We start from the raw sequence: 8,427 nt of genomic DNA on the forward strand, positions 1-8,427 counted from the left end.
CAAATTTCTGGGACACAATGAAAGCTGTGCTAAGAGGAAAACTCATAGCGCTGAGTGCCTGCAGAAAGAAACAGGAAAGAGCATATGTCAGCAGCTTGACAGCACACCTAAAAGCTCTAGAACAAAAAGAAGCAAATACACCCAGGAGGAGTAGAAGGCAGGAAATAATCAAACTCAGAGCTGAAATCAACCAAGTAGAAACAAAAAGGACCATAGAAAGAATCAACAGAACCAAAAGTTGGTTCTTTGAGAAAATCAACAAGATAGGTAAACCCTTAGCCAGACTAACGAGAGGACACAGAGAGTGCGTCCAAATTAACAAAATCAGAAATGAAAAGGGAGACATAACTACAGATTCAGAGGAAATTCAAAAAATCATCAGATCTTACTATAAAAACCTATATTCAACAAAACTTGAAAATCTTCAGGAAATGGACAATTTCCTAGAAAGATAGCAGGTATCGAAGTTAAATCAAGAACAGGTAAACCAGTTAAACAACCCCATAACTCCTAAGGAAATAGAAGCAGTCATTAAAGGTCTCCCAACCAAAAAGAGCCCAGGTCCAGACGGGTTTAGTGCAGAATTCTATCAAACCTTCATAGAAGTCCTCATACCAATATTATCCAAACTATTCCACAAAATTGAAACGGATGGATCACTACCGAATTCCTTCTACGAAGCCACAATTACTCTTATACCTAAACCACACAAAGACCCAACAAAGAAAGAGAACTTCAGACCAATTTCCCTTATGAATATCGATGCAAAAATACTCAATAAAATTCTGGCAAACCGAATCCAAGAGCACATCAAAACAATCATCCATCATGATCAAGTAGGCTTCATCTCAGGCATGCAGGGATGGTTTAATATACGGAAAACCATCAACGTGATCCATTATATAAACAAACTGAAAGAACAGAACCACATGTTCATTTCATTAGATGCTGAGAAAGCATTTGACAAAATTCAACACCCCTTCATGATAAAAGTCCTGGAAAGGATAGGAATTCAAGGCCCATACCTAAACATAGTAACAGCCATATACAGCAAACCAGTTGCTAACATTAAACTAAATGGAGAGAAACTTGAAGCAATCCCACTAAAATCAGGGACTAGACAAAGCTGCCCACTCTCTCCCTACTTATTCAATATAGTTCTTGAAGTTCTAGCCAGAGCAATCAGACAACAAAAGGAGATCAAGGGGATACAGATCGTAAAAGAAGAGGTCAAAATATCACTATTTGCAGATGATATGATAGTTTATTTAAGTGATCCCAAAAGTTCCACCAGAGAACTACTAAAGCTGATAAACAACTTCAGCAAAGTGGCTGGGTATAAAAGTAACTCAAATAAATCAGTTGCCTTCCTCTATACAAAAGAGAAACAAGCCAAGAAAGAAATTAGGGAAACGACACCCTTCATAATAGACCCAAATAATATAAAGTACCTCGGTGTGACTTTAACCAAGCAAGTAAAAGATCTGTACAATAAGAACTTCAAGACACTGAGGAAAGAAATTGAAAAAGACCTCAGAAGATGGAAAGATCTCCCATGCTCATGGATTGGCAGGAATAATATAGTAAAAATGGCCATTTTACCAAAAGCAATCTACAGATTCAATGCACTCCCCATCAAAATACCAATCCAATTCTTCAAAGAGTTAGACAGAACAATTTGCAAATTCATCTGGAATAACAAAAAACCCAGGATAGCTAAAACTATCCTCAACAATAAAAGGACTTCAGGGGGAATCACTATCCCTGAACTCAAGCAGTATTACAGAGCAATAGTGATAAAAACTGCATGGTACTGGTACAGAGACAGACAGATAGACTAATGGAATAGAATTGAAGACCCAGAAATGAACCCACACACCTATGGTCACTTGATTTTTGACAAAGGAGCCAAAACCATCCAATGGAAAAATGATAGCATTTTCAGCAAATGGTGCTGGTTCAACTGGAGGGCAACATGTAGAAGAATGCAGATCGATCCATGCTTATCACCCTGTACAAAGCTTAAGTCCAAGTGGATCAAGGACCTCCACATCAAACCAGACACACTTAAACTAATAGAAGAAAAACTAGGGAAGCATCTGGAACACATGGGCACTGGAAAAAATTTCCTGAACAAAACACCAATGTCTTACGCTCTAAGATCAAGAATCGACAAATGGGATCTCATAAAACTGCAAAGCTTCTGTAAGGCAAAGGACACTGTGGTTAGGACAAAACAGCAACCAACAGATTGGGAAAAGATCTTTACCAATCCTACAACAGATAGAGGGCTTATATCCAAAATATACAAAGAACTCAAGAAGTTAGACCGCAGGGAAACAAATAACCCTATTAAAAAATGGGGTTCAGAGCTAAACAAAGAATTCACAGCTGAGGAATCCCGAATGGCTGAGAAACACCTAAAGAAATGTTCAACATCTTTAGTCATAAGGGAAATGCAAATCAAAACAACCCTGAGATTTCACCTCACACCAGTGAGAATGGATAAGATCAAAAACTCAGGTGACAGCAGATGCTGGTGAGGATGTGGAGAAAGAGGAACACTCCTCCATTGTTGGTGGGATTGCAGACTGGTAAAACCATTCTGTAAATCAGTCTGGAGGTTCCTCAGAAAATTGGACATTGAACTGCCTGAGGATCCAGCTATACCTCTCTTGGGCATATACCCAAAAGTTGCCTCAACATATAAAAGAGACACGTGCTCCACTATGTTCATCCCAGCCTTATTTATAATAGCCAGAAACTGGAAAGAACCGAGATGCCCTTCAACAGAGGGATGGATACAGAAAATGTGGTACATCTACACAATGCAATATTACTCAGCTATCAAAAACAATGAGTTTATGAAATTCGTAGGCAAATGGTTGGAACTGGAAAATATCATCCTGAGTGAGCTAACCCAATCACAGAAAGACATACATGGTATGCACTCATTGATAAGTGGCTGTTAGCCCAAATGCTTGAATTACCCTAGATCCCTAGAACAAACGAAACTCAAGATGAATGATCAAAATGTGAATGCTTCACTCCTTCTTTAAATGAGGAAAAAGAATACCCTTGGCAGGGAAGAGAGAGGCAAAGATTAAAACAGAGACTGAAGGAACACCCATTCAGAGCCTGCCCCACATGTGGCCCATTCATAAACAGCCACCCAATTAGACAAGATGGATGAAGCAAAGAATTGCAGACCAACAGGAGCCGGATGTAGATTGCTCCTGAGAGACACAGCCAGAATACAGCAAATACAGAGGCGAATGCCAGCAACAAACCACTGAACTGAGAATAGGTCCCCCGTTGAAGGAATCAGAGAAAGAACTGGAAGAGCTTGAAGGGGCTCGAGACCCCATATGTACAACAATGTCAAGCAACCAGAGCTTCCAGGGACTAAGCCACTACCTAAAGACTATACATGGACTGACCCTGGACTCTGACCCCATAGGTAGCAATGAATATCCTAGTAAGAGCACCAGTGGAAGGGGAAGCCCTGGGTCCTGCTAAGACTGAACACCCAGTGAACTAGACTATGGGGGGAGGGCGGCAATGGGGGTGGAGGGTTGGGAGGGGAACACCCATAAGGAAGGGGATGGGGGAGGGAGATGTTTCCCCGGAAACCGGGAAAGGGAATAATACTCGAAATGTATATAAGAAATACTCAAATTAATAAAAAAAAAAATAAGGACATGATGCAAAATCAGGCTCTCACCTCAAAGGGAATAAAAGATAGATGATTTTATCAGCCCAAAACAACTTATTTTAGTGTTTTAAGAAGCATCATCTTATGGAGGTGTTGGCCAGGAAACTGGGAAAGGTAATAACAATTGAAATGTAAATATGAAATACCCAAGTTAATAAAGATGGAGAAAAAAAAGAAAAAAAAAGAAAGGGAGATGGGAACAGAGGTTTTAGAAGAAGAAGGAGAAGCAGAGAGAGGAAGCAACATGAAGGTAGACATAAAGGATTCTAGCCTTGCATCTCTATATAGATACAGGTTGTTATGAATATTTCTTAAGGGATGGATTTCTATAGGCAAATTTATCTTATCTAGATAGGCACTTTATATCTTTATCAATCGGTTGTAAATTAATCGTGTGGATGTATTGCACATTGAACATTTAACAAATAAATCTGGTTGTTGGGTTACAATTTGTTCAGTCATGATTTAACTAAGGTGTTGGGAGTCTGAGCAGAGTCTGTGACAGGAAGCCTTTCTAGGCTATAGAATGCTTGGGTCACACTAGCATGGCCTGCAGAATGTGACGTGTGTGTGTCAGGCATGGTAACAACCCACCAAGGGAATAGTGTGTGAAAGTGGCTGACAGAAAAATAGCTGAACAGAGTGAACAGATCTGCATGAAGTGGGAACTCACAGGAACCATTTCTGCCACTTTTTGAACCATACCAGAACAGGGAATAAGATCACATACAGGGAGAGAAAAACCCAGAGGGCCAAGAAGATGAATAAAAATATGCACCTTTGGGAGTGGAAAGTGACACCCTCTAGAAAGTACCAGAGACCAGGGAGTATAGAGAGTCTCGGGACTCAATGGGAGAGACCTTAGATGAAATGCCCAATGTTGGGGAGAGGGAACTGAAAGAGTTCCCAGACAGGGCATCAAGTAGAGTGATGGGGTTGCCATCCCACAGTCAAAACTCTCACGTAGAATTGTTCCTGTCTCAAAAACTTCAGGAACAAAAATCAAAAAGAGACTGAGGGAAAAGAGGTTCTGTGACTAGCCCAACTTTGGGATCCATCTCCTGGGCAGACACCAAGGCCCAACACTATTATGTGCTGTGATGTGTTTAAAGACAGGAGACAAGCATAGCTGTCCTCTGAGATGCCAACCAGCAGCTGACTGAGACAGACATAGATAGTGACATCCAACTATTTGACTGAAATAGGGCTCCTCTATGATTGAATTAGGGGAAGGATGGAAGATCTGAAGAGGACGGCAACCCCACAGGAAGTCCAGCAACCTCAACTAACCCAGATGCCAGGGAGCTCCTGAGACTAGCCAACAAGGCAGCATACAGAGGCTCGTCCAAGGTCCATACACATATATAGAAGATCAGGCCTCAGTGCGAGAAGATGTGTTTAGAGGCCCCAGGGAGGGCACATGCTTGGGAGGTGGGGAGAGCATCCTGTAGGAGGCAAAGAGGCAGGAGAATGGGATAAGGAATCTTGGGGAGTGGGGCATGAGAGAGAGCTACAGCTGGAATATAAGTAGAAAAGTTAATAAAATTACTAATAATGATAGTTTGTTGGTGGTGATTAAATTAAAATTAAAATTTTAATTAAATTAAAAAGCTAATGTAGTTAACTACAAAATAACCATGATTTTTATTTTGAAATGATACTTCACATGTATATAACTGCATATTTTACTCCATGGGGATTTCAGTAAAGAGTAAGTTATAATGTGTAGCAAAATATAATTTTTTAACCCACTAGTTAAAATTTGATTACATAGTGGTTCACCTAGGCGATCCTAACAGTGGACTGTATCATTTTACCAGCCCTACGCTCACCCAACTAGTTGTTTCCTTTTATTAACTAAGCAGACTACTTTGGTTTATAGTTTTTGGTACATAGATTTGTGAATATTGAGTAACATTTAAGTAAATGTTTTCTTTCAGCTTCTGACTTACTATTTCATTTTCCTTACTGTATCTTTCAAAGAGAAGAAATAAGTTTTAATTTTTGTGTATGTGCCCATTAATGCTGTGTGAGTATGGGTGCACACATGTCATGCCTCACACATGTAAGTCAGAAAACAACCTTGATTGTCAGTCTTTGTCTTCTGCTTTATTTAAAGCAGGGGCTCATTGTTCACCACTGAGTTTATCAGGCTAGCCAGGCCATGACTTTATAGGGCTCCTCATCTCTCTGCCTCCTGTTTTATTACTGGAATATAAAAAATAAGGACGCATGCTACCTGATGTAGATTTTTCAGAGCTTCCTGGGATCTGAAAAGTCAGGAATTTTTTCAGGTTCTCAGGAATGCACGGTACATGCAACATCAACTGATATATTTCTGAGCCATCTATTTTATGTTCATTTGACTGTGTGAGAGCCACATTAAAATAAGTCCTCAAATAAGCATACAAAGAAAAGATGGACAGTAATGAAAATATTATTCAATTTGATGCTTGAAATTTTCAGCAAAATATAAAAATTTATGTCTATTAATATATTAAGCAATAAATAGTTTAAAACAAATGAAAAAATTTATTTAAGAAAGGGGAAGTGAATGACATTTTATCCTAGGACTACAGAGAAGACTGGAAAAATATTTTCTTTATTTCCTCATGTGCAAGTCGATATATACAGTTCTACATAAACTCTCTAGTTGACACCATGTCATTTTATTCAGAAAGAAAAGTTAAAAGAGATTTTAAAACTCATTTAGTGGATTATGATTAAAGAATTAAAATGAAATGAGTTGTTGTCATAGGCAATCTGATTGCTAAATTTGTGCTCTTGTTTGTCAGTATGTGCATGGATGTCTTATGCTTTGTCGTTGGGCATGCACATCCTCCCTTACACTTCACATCATCTCCTACAAGTAACAGTGTTAAGACATAGAGATGCAGCTCCCAGGCAGGATCAAATAAGGACTTGTGACAGGTGCAAGTAGGGGCTAGAATGCCACCCTTGAGAAGAAAATGTTTTTCTCACTTGGCCTTAAACTGTTTTGCTGTTTCCTGTTCCTGTGGAAGTGGTTCTCATGCTCTCTTGGTAATGGCAAGTATATTTTGATAATAAGCAGAGGTGTGATTTGTTATGTGAATGTTTTGAGAAGAAACCTTTGTGTAGTCTTGCCTCAGTTGCTCCTGGTATCATGGGAATAATGATCTTATGGTATCTTGCCAAAATAGAAATTGTAGTAATGCATATTCGTATCTTAATAAAGCTTGCAACTGCATCCAGTTGCTTCTGCCTTTGCTCTGCAACCCCTGTGTCCTGCTGGTTTGTGACTGTACCCAGAGCCCACAACGCACTAGATGTTGATGTAACAGCACATACAATGGAATACCAAGACAACTTTAATAGTTATGCTGTAGCTCAAGGAACAACTTAGGGAAAATTACAAATATGCTGCAAACATTGAAATTATTTCCTCTGTTTATTTTTATTTGCAGTTCCTTTGATTTATAGATAGAGAACCACTGTAGCAGTCAAATATTAATTTAATTGACAGCAACAACTAAGAAAAAAAATGTAAAGGTAAAACCAAAGGGTTCTATACAAGAGTATAAAAATAAAGACAAGAATATGGATAATTTTTAAAACATAAGCATATTTTTTATTTCAATGAAATTACAAATATCAGATATAGTGCGCTTGGTGGGCAGTGTGGCCATCTTCTCTATTTGCATTCCTAGGATTGTGTTGGACCATGGCACTCAGCTGTCATTTGCTTTTAAAAGTAGCTCCTCAAACAGTCTGACATGTTTTTTCACTTATGTCAAGAAATCAGTCTATGAGCAGCTAACTCTACATGTAGAGGAGGATTTATGGCCAGATCAACACTGGATTTCTAGCAGTTTGTAGTGGATCAGTTGGGTGGACCCTGATGTTTGTTCTTCAATGGCATCTAGTTCCAAAATTGGTGTCTGTCTGTGTGTGTATGCGTGTGTGTGTGTGTGTGTGTGTGTGTGTGTTTGTGTGTGTGTGTGTTTGTGTGTGTGTGTGTGTGTGTGTGCATGTACAGGTGCACACATGTGCATGTGTACCTGTGCAGTATATTTTATGTATATGTGTAGATTTCTGCTTCTTTGTTTGTTTATCTGTTTTATGTCTACTGTATCTTTGTTTGTTAGTCATCTTTGATGCCTTCTAATCCTCATCTCACTTTTTACCTTCCATTGACCTTGATGATCAGGTCATTCTTTGGGGACGGATTCCTAAGAGTGAAGGGCATAAGATGCAAAAATAAAGAATACAAGAAAACTTGGGTCAGGAAATCTTGAATAAACTGTGTCTTATGTCAAGCAAGTTTATTGAGAAGCATAGAATCTTATACGGAATTTAACCATAGTATGAAAATGGGACAAGATAGTCGAAATACTCTCATATAATAAGACAAATCAGTAGGAAGTGAATCAGGCAGTGTTGCACAAGAAGAGCACAGGACTATTTAAAGGTTACCAGAGAACAAACACACAGCAGCTGTGTGACAAACAACATCCATTTTTAGTGAAAATAGTTGAGTTCTCTAGATCCAGAACTGCAGTTTCACCAAGGTCATGCTCCCAGACTGTTAATACTATGACAAGCATAAATTTGGCTTTAGAGAAAGGGTTCCTTATTCATAATTCAGGTCCTCAGGAGAAGCTCTGGGTCAGTCTAGCTCTCAACACTCTGTTAACCTAATAATTCTTCATGCTATGCATTTTCTGATCAAA

The sequence above is a fragment of the Rattus norvegicus genome, chromosome 4 (genome assembly GCF_021556685.1).
Source record: "Rattus norvegicus strain SHRSP/BbbUtx chromosome 4, alternate assembly SHRSP_T2T, whole genome shotgun sequence".
Classification (NCBI taxonomy): domain Eukaryota; kingdom Metazoa; phylum Chordata; class Mammalia; order Rodentia; family Muridae; genus Rattus; species Rattus norvegicus.